At 30.5% G+C, this 17023-nt stretch overlaps 2 long non-coding RNA genes across 14 annotated transcripts; both read left to right on the forward strand.

The window, feature by feature from the left end:
- Positions 1-4485: 4485 nt before the first annotated feature.
- On the forward strand, positions 4486-8883 carry LOC145159546 (uncharacterized). 13 transcript variants are annotated; one of them, XR_013737788.1, is made up of 13 exons: positions 4486-5044; positions 5150-5203; positions 5311-5380; positions 5517-5598; positions 5693-5744; positions 5870-6048; positions 6143-6216; positions 6304-6439; positions 6597-6635; positions 6785-6843; positions 6925-6978; positions 7970-8052; positions 8174-8354. It is a non-coding gene; the product is annotated as an uncharacterized LOC145159546 (long non-coding RNA). The 13 variants fall into 13 exon arrangements; XR_013737797.1 differs by having other exon boundaries at positions 5318-5380; XR_013737791.1 differs by lacking the exons at positions 5517-5598; positions 8174-8354 and adding an exon at positions 8756-8883.
- A 1469-nt stretch (positions 8884-10352) lies between these two features.
- LOC145156542 (uncharacterized) lies at positions 10353-11852 on the forward strand. The gene is made up of 3 exons (XR_013736776.1): positions 10353-10748; positions 11114-11279; positions 11794-11852. It is a non-coding gene; the product is annotated as an uncharacterized LOC145156542 (long non-coding RNA).
- The last annotated feature ends 5171 nt before the right edge of the window (positions 11853-17023 follow it).

Here is a 17023-nt window from a genome sequence, read left to right on the forward strand (position 1 = left end):
AAGTCCTTAATCTGAAAAGTCCTTAATTTGAAAAGTCCTTAAGCCAATCACTCTAGAAGGGTTTATAATACCAGATCTATCATAAAGGTGGAAGCTTTATAGACATGCATACCCAAAACATGTCTAGAATCCATTTTAGGTTATAATAAGCTAAGAATGCCCAAAAATCATGCAATGATGAGATTTCCAACCAAAGTATAGGTGTACAACATATATTGCTCTTCGAACCTAGGAGAGTCTTAAAGTTGTCAGCTTTATTAGTTCCTTCCCTCCAAACTTGCTTAAATCATGAAGAACATGGGACAATATTCAAGATCTAACCACAAAAATCCATAAAGCTAGAGCAGTTGACACTTCCAAAGGTCCAGAAGCTTTGAGGTATGTTGATGGTGTTGCTTCCTTGCAATATCCCACAATAGAGTACATTCTTCTCCTTTTTTTCTTCTTCTCTAATCTAACAAATTCTCCAAGAATGCCACAAACACCAATGGAATGGAGGTTAGGGTTTCTCTGAGGTATAAGGGTGTTGGAGGCTGAAGATGAACCTTAGGAATGGCTTAGAGAGGATTAAATACGAAGCAAAACCTAAAAGAATCATGGGCTTGGGCAAAAATAGTTACCCCGTCGTGGCAACCCTTGGCTACGCCGTGGCGGTCTAATAAAACACACGATCCTCCAAACCTTTGCCACGTCGTGGGCATCCTTGTCCACTTCGTGGCGCAGAACTTCCTCTAAAAGTTCATTTTTTGTCCTTGATAAAAGTAAGCTTAACCTATTTGGAACACGGGTGCTACAAAAATTCTGGGAGTGTCACTTCCTGTTGATTGCTAATGATATTGATAAAAGTGAAGATATGGTCATGACTTAGGCCAAGTCCTGCAACTATATAACCATAAACTTCTTCATCGGTCATAGGGTGGCCAATATTTCCCATAGTATCAACACGAGCTGTCATTTTTTGATAGTATTACGATGCGCTCATGTCGCCCTTTTCGTGTTTGAAAGTTGTGTACGGATCTGAATAGAATTCCCTCTATGTTGGGTTGAGAACGTTGTTTGGAGTGTTGTCCATAATTAGTTTGATGTGTCAATGCAACGGGTGAGTTTTGATAGTTATTCTCCGATCATGGAAGATAACAATCCGCCAAGAATGGATTGATGTTGAACAACCGATTACTGTTATTCTAGATTTATCTCTTCTTTTGTTGCGTCTCTGGTTCCTACTGTCACCTTTGACATTGGGGCTGCTACAGTTCCATCGAGGTATCCAAACAGTTGAACAACTCTAAGAATGAAGGTGACATGCGCCTTCCAAAGTAGGAAATTGGTGCAGCTCAACTTGCATGTAATAGCAGTGGCAAGCTTGGCAGAATTAACAAACGTAGCACCAATGAAGAAAAAAAAAAGAATTGGCACCGGATGTAGGAGAAAGAAAGAAAACAACGCCAACAGATATTGTCTCTAATACCAATTCAAACATGTTATATTGCCTTACAAACCCTAAAGGGTGATATATTATATTTATAGAAATCAGATTACATAAGATATATCCTAGATTCTAGGATGCTTTTATATATATATATATATATATATATATATATATATATATATATATATATATATATATATATATATATAAAAGCATCCTAGAATCTAGGATATATCTTATGTAATCTGATTTCTATAAATATAATATATATATACTTGTAGTTATCTTAACTAATCTACGTGACCTAATCATATATATTTGATTTGTAAAATTGAGTAAGATCGTATTTGACATGGGAATTTATAAACTATTTTATCAATGAGTTATCTTAAATAATTTATTAAAAAACTAATTACAAATAAAAATATTAAATTGTAATAAACTTAAAATAAACCTGAACTAAAAAATATTTGAAGATTAGATTTGTAATTTGACTCTAAAGACGCAAGACTTTTTCTCTTTCTCTCTTTTTTTTCAAATAATATTCATAAGCATATTAATGATCCTACCTTGAAATATTGTTCCTAAAACATTTTTTCGGTTTAATGTCCATATATAGTGTCCTTAGGCTAAATGGAATGAGCGTGTTAATATTGCTCGTTAGGCTCGCTATAAACACTGGAACACCGCCCCCTAGTGCTCGCTAGGGGGCTCGCTGCCCTTTCCTCGTTAACATTGTGGCGAGATGAGAAAGAATGTGTAGTTTCAATTTGATTGGTGGAGACCTATATCACTGGATTGCAATCCACTTTCATTAAATAAAAAAATACCACAAATTTTAACAATTCAACCCCTATAACTACCACTAAATTCTCAATATTTCTTACACACAACCTATCATTCTTTCTCTCACAAATTGGGTCCTTCTTATATAAAATAATGTTGTGTTTGTCGTCATCATCGTCTGACGATGTTTTTGATAGCGTGATACAGTCAGTCGTCTCCACACGTAATAAGCTAGAACAACATCTTAACAACATTGAATCCAGCAATGTGCAACGTAAACAAAGAAAATATATCCAAAGACAGCGTGAAGCAACTCACTAACGTCTTATGCAGGATTATTTTGACGGACATGCTCTCTTTCAAGGATATTATTTTCGTTGATGGTTCTGGATGCATAAATATTTGATTATGCGTATTGTAGAAGGTGTGACTTCAGTGTCTGAGTATATGCAGCAATGTCCGGATGCAAGAGGTACGTTAGGCTTTGATCCAATTAAAAAATGTGCTTATGTATTTCGTATGTTATCATATGCTACCCCCCCCGGATGTACTAGACGAGAGTTTTAGGATGTCCGCACGTACCGTCCGAGAAATTCTTCACGAATTTTGCATAGTTGTCATGTCTTTGTACGGTCCATGATATTTGTCACGTCCTACTATTAGTGACATACAAAAGTTGTATGCTTATCATGCAAATGTGCATGGTTTACCTGGGATGTTAGGAAGTTTAGATTGTATGCACTAGAGATGGAATGCATGTCCTAACGCATATCATGGACAATACACAAAGGGACATTATCATTATCACACGGTTGTACTTAAAGTTGTTGCCTCACAGGATTTGTGGATCTGGCATGCCTTTTTCGGTAGTGTCGAATCGCTTAATGACATTAATATTCTTAATAATTCACCAATATTCAACAATTTGTATGACGGTACTGCCTCAGATTCGTCATTTGTACTCCGAGGAAGTACATACAAATTTGGGTACTATCTTGTGGATGAGATCTATCATGACCTTTCTGTTTTCGTTAAAATGTTGTCATGTTCGGATGACCCTCAAAGGTCCAGATTTAAGTGAGTCCAATAAAAAGCAAGAAAAGATGTCGAACGGTCATTTGGAGCACTTAAAAAGCGTTTGCAGATAGTTGCTAAAGCATCCACGTTTCGTGATATTTCTACTATGACAGAGGTGATATATACGTGTATCATATTCCAGAATATGATACTAGAAAATGAAGGCAACGTGAAATGTGTGTACGACGAGAATGAAGTAATCTCAGAGACACAACCACTAGAATATGGTGGTCAAGAATGAATACAAAGAATGAGGATATTCAACAGTGTAGTAATCCATACTGATCTTCGCCTCCATTTGACCGATCATCTTTGGACGATGGACAATCTTGATCTAAATATGCCACCAGAAGAGGAATTAGAAGACCAGTTTTCGGAGGAACACCCGTTGCTTTATTGTGTTTTTTTGTGAAGTGTCTTTTTGTTATGAAGTGTGTTTTTTTTATGTATTAAGTCATGTTTCTAGGTATTAAGTTGTGTCTATCGATATTAAGTCATGTTTGTCGTGATTTGAATTATTAAATCGTGTTTCTAGGTATTTTAAATTTAATTTATTGTAACTTTTTTAGTTTGATATGAAATGTTGGTGTTTTAAAAAAATATAATGTATATTATATTATTGTTTGTGGTTTAAAAAAAATTGTTTAATATTAATGCATAAAAAATGTTTGTATATTAAAATAATGTAATTTAATTAAATTAGAAAAAGAAAAAAATAAAATGTTAGGAGTGTTACCATTTTCTATCAAATGCTAAGATTAAGTACTAAATAGAAAGAAAAAAAAGTGAAGTAACACTTAAAAACCGATGTAACAAAATGCTACAAGTATTAAGACTCTCTTTAAATTCAATGAGCCCGTCGTTAAAACATTCAGAAAAAAATAAATGAGATGAAACATCCACCAGATTTAGATGTGGAAAATTGCTTTCTTCCCAATATTTCATATATCTTGTGTTGCTTTCATCCACGTAATATGTGGTTGGTCCACATCAGACTATTAGACAACTTTATATATATATATATATATATATATATATATATATATATATATATATATTATTAAGTATATTGTCTCTTTCTTGAAAATTAAGAGGTACAATACATATTACCTCATGTACAACTTATTATCCAATACAGCTGCTCATTGAGAATATATATATATATATATATATATATATATATATAACGGCAAATGCACCTATACTCGCCATAACTCACAAAAACCCTAAATTAGTCGTCTTTATCGACAAACCCTAAATCATGTCACGTCGATCCTCCTCTCAAACCGTCCCTTCGATCATCACAAATGCAAATACAAACTCCTCCACACCGTACACACCAACATATCAAGTTCCGACCTTTCGTACAACTGCATCTTTCAGGAATAAGACGAAGCCGGGATAAGAGGCGTCATCGTTACCGAAGACATTTTCAAAATTGCATCTACTGTCATCAGATCGAACGTAAGTACGCTCGATAAACGAATCCTTCCGTTATCAGAAAACTAAGGTACCTAACAAACAACATCGCAATAAATCGGTTCGGCAACACCTCAGTCGTTATCGACATTTACCTGGTAAGTTTTTCCAATCTCATCATCTCGACCAATCTTTTCTGATTCATCTCTCTCCTTCATGTTTTGATTCCGATTTTGTTTTATCGTCGAGATGAAAATGGAGAAATTCAAGTTCTGAACACATGGCCTCCTGTCTTTCTATGCTTGTTAAAGACCTGATCATCGCTGACAATGGGTTTGTCCCTCTAACTCCTCGAATTTGCATATGTATAGTTGACATTGAAGTAAATAGATGACTTGATGTCAATTAAGCCATTTTTCTGGGTTTTTTTTATTACAGGGTCGAAAGAACATCTCTATTGATCAAGGCAATATGATGTCAAAAGTTTTTTAGGTTTGTAAAACTTGATAGAAAATCTACTTTTGGTCTTTTTTTTCTATATTGACATTCATTTCCTAGATACATAAGTTAACAAAAAGTTTTGAATTTTGTGGGACAAGGGGTAAGGATCAACCATATGAGGTCGGGTTTTATGACTTTTCTAATTTTGTTGGTTCATGACTTCACCAGGTAAGTCAAAACTATTTAAGTTTCTGAAGTATGATTGTTGAAAGGGATAATTACCATGAGTTATGTCTGATTACCTGAAATTATCTTATTTTGAATTGTGTTTTCATATTCTAGAGTTGTACAATTTTGTTTGTAGTTGAATGGATATGTTGGCTGAATGGGCAGCTAAAGATAGCTCCAACTCCCGAAGTGTTCCAATCTTTGACCCAAACATTTGGGTTGATTATATGGATCTTTTTTATCTGTTTAAAAAAAGTATGTAAGAATTATATCATTAAAGAAAGAACATAAACTATAGTATTTTGTTATTAGGAGATGGGTATGCTGGAGGCAAGGCGTCAACGTGTTAAATAAAATGTTGCATGTAAGTTTCATTAGCTTTCTGTTTATAGTTCATTCTTATGCTAATTAGCATCTGCTTGATTTAAATATATATTATACACATGGAGTTTTTCTGATTATATTAATAATTTATTCTATGTGATAAAGTGCTGAAGAAGGAAAAAGAAGAAAGGAAAGATAGGGAAGGCAGTGGTTGTAAAATAACAAGCATGGGTATATATAGATATATCAGACTGCCAAATCAGCCTTTGAAGCTGGCTCTACATTTGTCCCAGAAGATACAAGATTCATAGTTGGATTACATCTTAACTTATTAAGCTTTCAGTGTACTGTACATCTACATGCTATTGTCTTTCTGATTTTTTCTTTTCTGATGTATGATATTCACTCTTAATGCTTTCTTACAATGTGTTGGTGAAGATATAGAAGATTTGGAATATACACCAAAAGCTGAATTTGAAGGATACTTTAAAGTGACAAATGTGAAGAATGAGGTGTGATTTCTGAAAATTCCTTCAGATTTTATTTATCCTGTACCTGATATGCATCCTCTGATTCAAGAATTTAATCTCTCTTTGCAGGAAGAACTTATCAAATCATGCTTTGCTTATATGGCAGAGGTGAAACCTGGTATTTATGTCACATACAATGGTGACTTTTTTGATTTTCCATTCATGGAAAGAAGGGCAGCTCATCTTGGCTTGATAATTAAAACATGTGAGTGTTAACGTCAGGTATCTTTCTGTGTCGATTGGTTCATAATCAAATTGAAGAGGAGGATAATTATGTATGTGTGTAGATGTGGACAAAACAAAAATGAAAGTATGAATGCTTGTGTGATTCCTTTGCCAACTTTATGTTTCTTTTTATGTAGGAATGATTGAATGTTGCAATATTGGCTTACTTCTCATAGGTACAGGGCTGAAATTCTTCTACTTGATCTCAAAATGGGATACCCTCCACCAATTTAGTCCCATATGGCTTACCTTTCATTCCTTTTATGAGTTCTCAAATTATCATATATCCTTTTGAATATAGTGCTTTTTGGTGGTGTTATTACAGGTATATTTCCATCAGTGTAGAAGAGCTTCACAATCCCATAAAATGTGAACTTTGTGAAGGTAATTTTAAAATTAATTTTTTGAGAAATATCAGACATCTAATGTTCTCTCTCACAAGTATAATGTTCTCATGGAATTCAGGAAGCTAAGGAGGGGTAATTTGGTAATTTTAAAGCTATAAACATTAACCCTTTGGTAAGCCAATTTTCTTCTTCTGCTAATAACTCTTACTTAATTCTATATTTAACATATTATATTATTTAGTTAACTCTTACTTAATTCTATATTTAACATATTTTATTATTTTGTAACTTTTAAATGACAAGTTGACAATAATCTAAATGGAGAGATTCCTAATAATTTATGCAATTGCTTCAGCCTGGCTAATATGTCAACATATAAGAAATCATTATTGTTTATTAATCTGTCTATTAACATGCTTGATATAAGTTTTAGAAAATCGTGATTTCATTAAGACTTGTGATGAGATATGGCTGAATGGAAACTATTGAACCCAAAGTTATTTAAAAAATGGAGAATTTCGTATGTTCCCTTAATAAGCATATGCCCGACTTCTATAACAGTGAGAAAAACCAAAATGGACCATTTTGCCCTTTACTTCTATAACACTAGAAATCTTCACAGAAAACCATAAGCACGCATTTGCAAAGAAAAACTAAAATGGACTATTTTGCCCTTTTTATTTTTAAAATCATTAAAAGTGAAAGAAAAACCAAAATGGACCATTTTGCCCTTTACTTTAATAACACTAGAAATCTTCACAAAAAACCATAAGCACGCATTTGGAAACTCTAAGCACAACACTTGCACGTGCACCTGCAGAAGGTTCTGCTGTTCATAATTTGGAGTTTTTTTTTTTAATTTTTTTTAATTTTTTTGGATTTTGGGAAATGGTTCATGAGGGATAAAAATGGCAGCATGTTTGTGCATTTGCATTGAGGGAAACCCCCTTTCCCTTAGTTTTGGTTTGAGTCCTTTCTGTATTTAGCCAAAAAGAAACATCTTATCGTATTAAGTTGTTTACTCATTATGTTAAAAGAAAATGATGAGAACTTATATTTATATTTGTTTTAGCCATGTTTTCTGTGTTAAGTCATTTATGCTTCTTTTAGGCTTTTGACTATAAAATGTTCTGACCTTAACTTTTCTTGACCTTTTGATTTAGTCTTTGGTTATTTCAGATGGATATGAATGAAAATAATGAGGAAGTTACTACAAAGACCAATGTAGCCTATTGAACTTCTATAGGTTAGTAACATATTTTTTTTCTTGTTAACTTCTTCTGTGATATTTCATCTTATTGGTTATGTTTTTCCAATCATTGAAAATAATAATGTCAAGCGCATGACGTAAAAGATGAATTTTATAGGGGTTGTTGGAGGGGCCATGGGCAATGACATTTTTTCTAAACTCTAAATCTTTAGGAATCTACTGCTTGCGATTTTTCCTATTTTTTAGTATTTGTTGAAATTAGTTTTACATCATATATTGTAGAAGAATGTATGTTCAGAAAAAATGCTGTTTTCTCTTTTTAATATTTGTTTAAATTAGTCCCTGGTGTTATTTTAATGATATAGAGGGTATAATCGTCCTCAATGGTTGTTGCCTCTGGTGCTGTTTCATGCTACTATTAGTAGGATGTTTTTAATATTTGCTTTTGTAAATGTATCTTACTAAGTTTTTGTTTTTTTTTTCTCATTCAGTAACTTCTAAAAACAAACTATTATGTATTAATCGTATTCAAATAAACTAATTATTATTATATATATATATATATATATATATATATATATATATATATATTAAAGTTGTGGAAGAAAGGAATAGTAAACTTGGGATACTTTGTCCAAGTTTGGTCCCTTGATTTACATATCTGGTCCTTGTACTTCTTTAATTAATTTATTCATGTCCTTTTGTTTGTGTTCCATTCAACTTCTCATTTTTTTTGCAGAATTGGTCCCTGTATTATTGTTGGAAGTTAGGAATACTAAATTTGGATGTTTTTTTGGCAACTTTGGTCATTATTCTTTACCCATTTTGACACTTTTGGTCCTTGCAATCAATATTTTTACACTTTTTTGGAACCTTTTAATATTTAAAGTTTGGCCACAAAACTTTAACGGTTTAACAACTTTGATCCCTTTTCTAAAAAGTTGCTAATTCCTACCCCTTTAATTCTTTAGCCATTTTCACACTTCTGGTCATTGCAGTCAAAACTTTTATATTTTTTGTCCGGGGCAAAGCCCGGACTTTTCATACTTGCACTTTCTATGTCTGTCATATTTATCAATTCGGAAACAACATTGAAAGCTTCTGGCCCCCGCGTAGCGGGGGTAACCTTTCTAGTTTATATAAAATAGAAAAAAAGTATAAATTAAAATTTATGATATTCTTGATACACATATCACCTATCATCTATGAACAACTTGGCATGTTTTTCAAATATTTAAAGATCTAAAATAGTTTTATGTAAATGGATGGGAAAAAATATTTAAACTCTAGTGTATGCAATGGTGAAATAATTTGAATTAGTTTATTAAAGGTTATTTGGCACTAAATGATCATACATTCTAATATAATTCTAATATAGATACAAACACAATAAAATTTGTATCACAGTTCTTCAATAGCGCAACATTGTGTATAGAAACTTAAAAATTGGAAAGGTAAGAAGTCAAAATTTCAATAACACTAGGTCTAGAAAGAAATCTTTATATTAAATAGTCATATATTTAATTTAATTCTTCTTTCAAACATCAGTTCAATGAGTACCCATTGGGTGACAGTTCCAAAAGAAAAAAAAATAATAAGAACTGGAAACAGAATCGGTCCTTAGGGTTTCAAACTTTAGGAATCGGAATCATAACCATTAACATCGATTTTTTTTAATATGTTTGTGAATTGAAACTATGTCGTATGGAAACTATTCATCTATGTGAGTTAATCTTCGTACTTTAATTATTCACAGAAATGAAACTAACAGTCGCAACCGCATCGCGCGGGTATCCCATTATTTGCTTATATATTATAATCTAAACACAAGAACCTAAACAATAAACCATAAAGTGTAACCAAAACCGTAAACAACAAATACCAAATCTTAAACCTAAATTACTATGCTTTTTTTTTCTAAATTTACATCAATGGAAAAAAAATTATATGTTATGAATTAGAAATGATCTAATTTTGAAACAATAGATCCAACAAATAAAAACACCTATCAAATATACACAAAAGCGACGAAACATTAAATAATATATTGTTTGGCACAAAGAAATTTATCGTCTTTAGAAACTAATTTCTAAAATAAACTATTGATACCCGTCGTTTGGCGCGGGTAAACGTCTAGTATATATATATATATATATATATATATATATATATATATATATATATATATATATATATATATATATATATATATATATATATATATATATATAGAGAGAGAGAGAGAGAGAGGTTCAAATGTTTCTAGCAATTATTGTGTGTCTAAATGCACCAATGAGAATTCAAGAAATAACAAATAATTAAATAAATCATTTAAGGGTATTTTGGACATTTTGTACTTTTAATTAAGTAAATCATTTAATTGAAATTCTGCAATTAAGAAAATAAAGTAAATATATTTGACCTAGTCGTGTGGTAGAACACGTTCATCATCGGCATCAACACCATCATCATCACCGTTGCCCACTTCCTCTTTTCGCATCCATTTCGTCGAAGTAATCCAGCCTTAATCGAGATTGACATGAAGCACGCGATTAAGATTTGTATCGACAATTATAATGAAGAGTGTATGAGTGGGACTCTGCCACACTCAAATACCACCATCACTCATTTATTCTTCCACCGCCGACAAATCGGCAAGAAAGTCAAGATTATTCTTCAAGCTAATTTGCACAAAGACATGGCTTTGGAACTTTGCGCTCCACCTCCTCCAGGTACGTTTATTATAATAATTAATTTGACATTTGTATAAAAATCATATATCGTTGTAAAAAGATCACACTTATTGTTTTTAACATGTTAATTAGTGATTAAAAAATATAGTGATTATAAGTAATGTTTATTTATAATATTTAACAAAGAATTGATTTTTTTCGAAAAAAAGAAAAAAAGGAATATTTTGCAATTGTTATGTTTTTGAAAAGCAAAGTACACAGAACAATGTATCTATATGTTTTTGTTCAAACTTGGAAAAACACATTTGTTATTTGTTTAGTGCCTACTGACTGTTTCTTAAAAGTCCTGACTGTTTCTTAAAAGTCCTAAGAGACAAGATTTTTGTTTTTCATGTTTTTCACAGGTTTCAAGATTTACCAAGGAATCACCTATCATGCCTTCCAAGTGTTTGATAATAAAACATGTCTTCCAAGTGTTTGATATAATGTCAAGAAGAGAAAGTTTTTGTGTAAAAGAGGCAAGTTTGATATGTTGGATTTATTGGGAAGATTCTGTCAGAATATGTTAAGGTAACATGTTTATACATGTGTTGAAATATTCTGTTAGAAGTAAAGTAGATAATATTTTGTTAGACTTCTTAAGGAATTGAAGTTTAAGCAACAAATAAAAATGAAATATTTTTTTTAGAATTGATGTTAATATGTGTAGTTATGTTATTTTGGTATTTTTATTTTATAAAAAAAAGATGTAAATTCTATTAGAATATAAGTTAAAGCTTGTGTGTATTCTGTCATAATTTATTTATATAAATGCATTCTGTCAAAAAGTCTTTAAGAATGTTTTATTAACAACAAGTATATTTTTTTAACTGGTAATGCATTCTAACAGAATTACGAGTAATGCATTTATTAGAATAGCGATAGTATATTCTAGCAGAATAACCAGTAATGCATGTTGTTAGAATAAATTACAATTGTTTGATGTCTACTACATTCTGTCAGAATTTATAGTTGTTATTCTTTTAGAATGCTCCGAATTTTTTAATAATTGAAAGTTGATTATGTTTTTTTTTTGTGGATTTAGGTTTTGAAGAGACTGTCATTGATGTGGAAAAGAAGAAAAAAACATGGAGAACTAGAGTGTATTCTTGCAAAATGTATTATGCTAAAATGTATAAAGTGTTTCTTAACAATAATATTCTTTTGGAATGGATTAGTGCTTTTGTTAGATTTTGATGTTTTTTTTTTCTTTTTTAACCATTTTTAGTTTTAATCTTTAAGAATAAATGTAATCCGTATTCTTTAGAAAATGTTATTCTTGATAATATGTTGTATAATTCTTTAAGCATGTTTAATATAAAAAGTATCTTGAATGAAACAATATTCTGCAAGAATAAAACCGCAAATATATTTACTAGTTTATTGTTGACTTTTTGTCATTCTGACAGAATAAAATCGGTTATTATTATAAATAATATTAAATTTTAATTAGAATTAATTTAAAAATTCATATTTTTAAAAAATAAGGGAATTAATGATCCCTTAAAATCCGAAAATTTTCTTTTTAAAATAGGTTAATTGACCAAAATACCCTTTTGCTGAAATTTGTATGATTATATGGTACATGCTATCCTATGGTAATATCATAGACACTCAGATCATGATTGTTGATTCTATTCATTCAGTGGTCCAGATTTGTGTATTCTGGCATACAATAGTTAGTAAAAACAAAATAACCTAAACCTATATATATATATATATATATATATATATATATATATATATATATATATATATATATATATATATATATATATATATATAACGTACATTTCATGTTTGACAAAATTAACGGTTATTGTTAGATAAAACTTAAAGTTTATATATCTTAGTTAGAAATTGTTTACTTTAGGTTTTAGACCGGAAGGAGTGGTACTAAGTTTGCTACAGTTCAGGTAAATGCTACCTAGGATTTGCCATCTTTCATCATATTTTTACTATTTACAGGTCGTGAGTTGTCATGTTAATTTTTTTTGTAAAATTAATTAATATTAACAATTAAAATTTGAACAAATTATTTTTATAAAATCTAAAATTTCATTACACTAGAAAATAAAATTACAGCACACCAAAAAAAATCAACATAAAATTTAAAATTATAAAACCTTGAAATTAGGAGATGAATAAATAGGTATCTCACATTGACTTGGAATGAAAGTAGGTGATCACTATGAAATTGAGTTTGTGTTTTGAGTGTTTTTTTAGTATTTTTTGAGTTTTTGGGTTGGAAGGTGAAATCATTTTTTACAAAAACAAGAGTTTTTGAGTGAAATTTTGAAAAAGGTGATATATATGAAATATGGTAGTGATTAGTATTTATATAATGTTAAAAAGGAGGTAAAATTTGAAATTAAAAAGAAAAACGGTCAAAATTGGAAAACCTCACACTCTCTCTTATCGGCTTAAACCCATCGAGTTTGGCCACCGAACTCGGCATGCCGAGTTGGTGGCCCGATGTTCGTCGAGCCCACGTTGACTGTTGTGGAGACAAACTGAAGCCACTTCACTTGTCCTTATGTCTCTAAAATGTTCGGCATAAATTGTTATAAACTTTTGAAATATACGGCATAAATTGTTATAAACTTTTGAAATATATAATATAACATAGAAAATAAAAACTAAAACTTTCTAAATGCTTTCAATCACTAGTTAAGTTTTTAGATTTATGACTTTTTATTTAAACTAATAATTTTAAGTTTGTAGGTTGGAAAACTCTTAAAAGCTTATTGGTGTTATAACCGGTCAATAGCAAATGAAAACAATATTAATATATAAAAATTTTCAATAATACATATACATATCTACTCTAATAAATGAATGTTTTTTTTGTCACATGTCACACTCAATCAACTTGTCAAATGTCATTTTGTAATTATTTTGAATTAATTTTTTTTTCACATGTCATTTTATGAGTTTTTCTATTTTAATAAATTTCATATAATACTTTAATGTAATAATTATAATAAATGTAGTGATAAATGAATATCAATTTCATTAATGAACTTACCTTCTTATTTCAAAATTCTCAAAGTTATTTTGTTTATTTATTTAAATTTAAAAGTTAAAAAAATCAATTTTAATAATTCATTGTTTTTCTTATTTTTTTTTCATAAATTCAAAGTTTTAAATATTTAGACCTTTATATTTAATTTTTTTAATTAACTCATAGTATAATACATGGATGTTACACTTAGTAGCTTAATAAGACCCAATGTATGCTTGTCGGTCACAACTTGAATAGTACAGATGTGCACTATTGTTTTAAAGTTTTAAGTACAAACAAAACGTCAATAAATAGTTTAAACTATCTTAATTATGTCGACAAATGAAAAAGAAAATATATCCTCATGTCAAGGCATTAAAGACATAGACATCAATATGGAATTAGAATTATACCGCAATGGTTTCAGATGTATCGAAAAGTTATTCATCCTAACGTAATCTAAATAGGGTGTCCAAATAGAAAAATGAAATGTCTTTTTAGCCAACCCTTATTTATTTGATTTTAAACCCGCTCCTGTTTTATGTTAGGAAGGGACCAATTCGAGTGATCATTTGTTTATGGGATGCCGGATAAATGTTTGGAAGAGACTCGTATTTAACAGTCCAAAGTATCAACAAAATCAATTTCTTATTTTTTGAACATGGATGAATGTTTACACTTACTTAAAAGATCATCACAATTGTCAAAATCAAAAATCAAAGGATGAGATGGAAAAAAAAAAAAATTAATGCTTTACACATAAAAATTTAATTTTCTAGGAAAAAAAAAGACAATGCTTATGCAATCAATTCCTTATTTTTCTAGACAAAAAATAAGATCAATTAAACAAAATCAATTCCAAAATTGGCTCTTATAGGTAAAATTTATGGCGAAAATGCAGACTTTGTACTAGGACCAATGGAGTATATCACCTTTTTGTTTTTTCCTCAATTCTGCTCTTGTTTGTGTTTTTCGTTACGTTGCCTCTTTGTACTTTTGTCTGTTGATTAACCTCTAGCTTAATACATATATCGATTTTTGTTGCTTGAAAAAAATACATAAAATAAAATAAAAAATAAAGATATATGATTTCTGAAGACTGGCATGTGGATGTGTACCAACGGTGTCATGTTAATCAATTGTTATTGAAGGCTCATACCTAAATGGCATGGGCCACATTAAGACACAATTCAATGCAACCACCTGTCCTTCCTTCTACATCCAGTAACACCAAACAATAATACACAATATACGAGGTAAGTTACCACACAAGTGACCACATCTACGTACGTACAAAATAATATCAAAAAAATTATATATTGTCTAGTATAATAACATTTGAAAAAAAGGTAAATTGTAACGCAATGGATGTTGACTCTTTTAGTGGTTTATACGGAAGATGAATCACGAAACATTAACAATATTTTGAACACGCCGATATTTAAACTTGGGACCTCTTGTGTTCCATTTTCTTTACTCTTTTTTGTCTATTTGAACATACTATAATTGATAATTGTTTTCGAACCAATATAGATGTAGTTTTTTTTCCTTATAGAGGTTAATCCCCAACATAATCGAAAGTTAATTAGATATTGAAGATATGAGGTTGTGTTTAAAGTCGACCACAAAATCGACTTTGGTCTTCATTACTTATTGTACAAATCGAGCTTCTAAACACAATAGCAATTCCTGGAATGGTGATCATGTCCTTTTCGCTGACTTGTAATTAAGTTTGAACAATTTGACCGACCTTTATTTATTTCTTTTACAAATCGAGCTTTTAAACCACAATAACATCTCATGAATCGGTCAATTGGTTGACATTACAAAAAACAAAAAAATTAATGCAATGACATAATTGAGAGAAAAAAAACTAGGTGTCAAAAATCGAAACTTTGTAGTAATATAGTGACTTTCTTGCAATTTGAAACTTAGTGTCAAAATCGAAATTTTGGTAAACTTAGTGACTGTATGCAATTAGTGAAAAGTAGTTATCGGGAGAGCATGAATAACAGGTCATTTGGTTGATATTGAAACAAAACTGTAAATATAATGACATAATTGAGAAAAAAATAACTCGGTGTCAAAATCAATAATTTGTGGTAACATAATGATTTTCTTAAAATTTGCCCTAAATTAAGGTTAAAATATACCGAAGAACACCTTTGTACTACCTTTATCATATAATGATCAATTTGTTTAGCATAACTTCTTCCAACCTCCACCTTTATCGGGTTTTTGGCATTATAGCATAATAAAGTTTGACGAATTTACACATTTAGTCACTAAAGTATTTTTTGTGTCTAGCAGACCATTAAAGCAGAATTTTACCTATCATTTACATCATTATATGACTTGATACAACAACAGTCGGTTACTTAAGTGACTAAATGTGTAAATTCACCAAACGTTTTTGTGCTACAGTGCCAAAAATGAACCCGCATATGTCATGCCATTCTAACATGTCACCAGTAAACCGAATACAATTTCCCCCAAACCCTTAATTAGTCGGTATTTCCTAACGTTAAGGATTAATTGAGCACAAAAGATACTTGAGTGACTAAATGTATAAATTCACCAAACTTTGTTATAAGTACAAAAATGTATCGAGTCCGGATTTGGGTTATGTGAAATTAGAGCTTGGCTGACCAGTGGGCTATACTACTAAATCCCCCTAATTTGAAAAGTGTAGATAAGCCTGCACGACTACAGATTCTAGACTTATTAGTTTTGGTGGCAAATATTGATGTGCATAGTATGATGATAGTTTCTTGACGATTTTTTTTTATTTTGTCGCCCTATGATCAGTGTGCCAGCGCGAGCTTGAATTATAATTAAAGAAGAGATGACTGTGTTTTCCATTTAAAAAAAGCAGAGATGATTGTGTTTTCCAGTTAACGTTAAGTGGACTCTTCAACTTCTTTGTTCCTATTAAGATTTTTTTTTCATATTTTGTAAAAATTTTCTTCTTCTTTATTTATTGATATACTTGTTTTTTACAATAGCAAAAGAACAATGAATATGTGATATTGTAACTAGAAGTTGTTTTCCGGAGGTATGTCATGTTTATTGTTGATGATGTGGAGTGGCTAGACCATCTAGATTATGCTACATTGACACTATTTCGAAAGGTTGATGTTGATGGGTTTTGGGAAGCTAAAAATGATCATTTTATAAATTAAGAACGAAAAATGGAAGGCTTTAAAATAGCTAGTTTATTTATGATCAATTTAAAAAAACCACAAAGAGGGTCCAATTACATGAAGTAAAA

This window comes from Lactuca virosa, chromosome 2 (genome assembly GCF_052849685.1).
Source record: "Lactuca virosa cultivar CGN04683 chromosome 2, Lactuca_virosa_CGN04683_v6, whole genome shotgun sequence".
Lineage (NCBI taxonomy): Eukaryota > Viridiplantae > Streptophyta > Magnoliopsida > Asterales > Asteraceae > Lactuca > Lactuca virosa.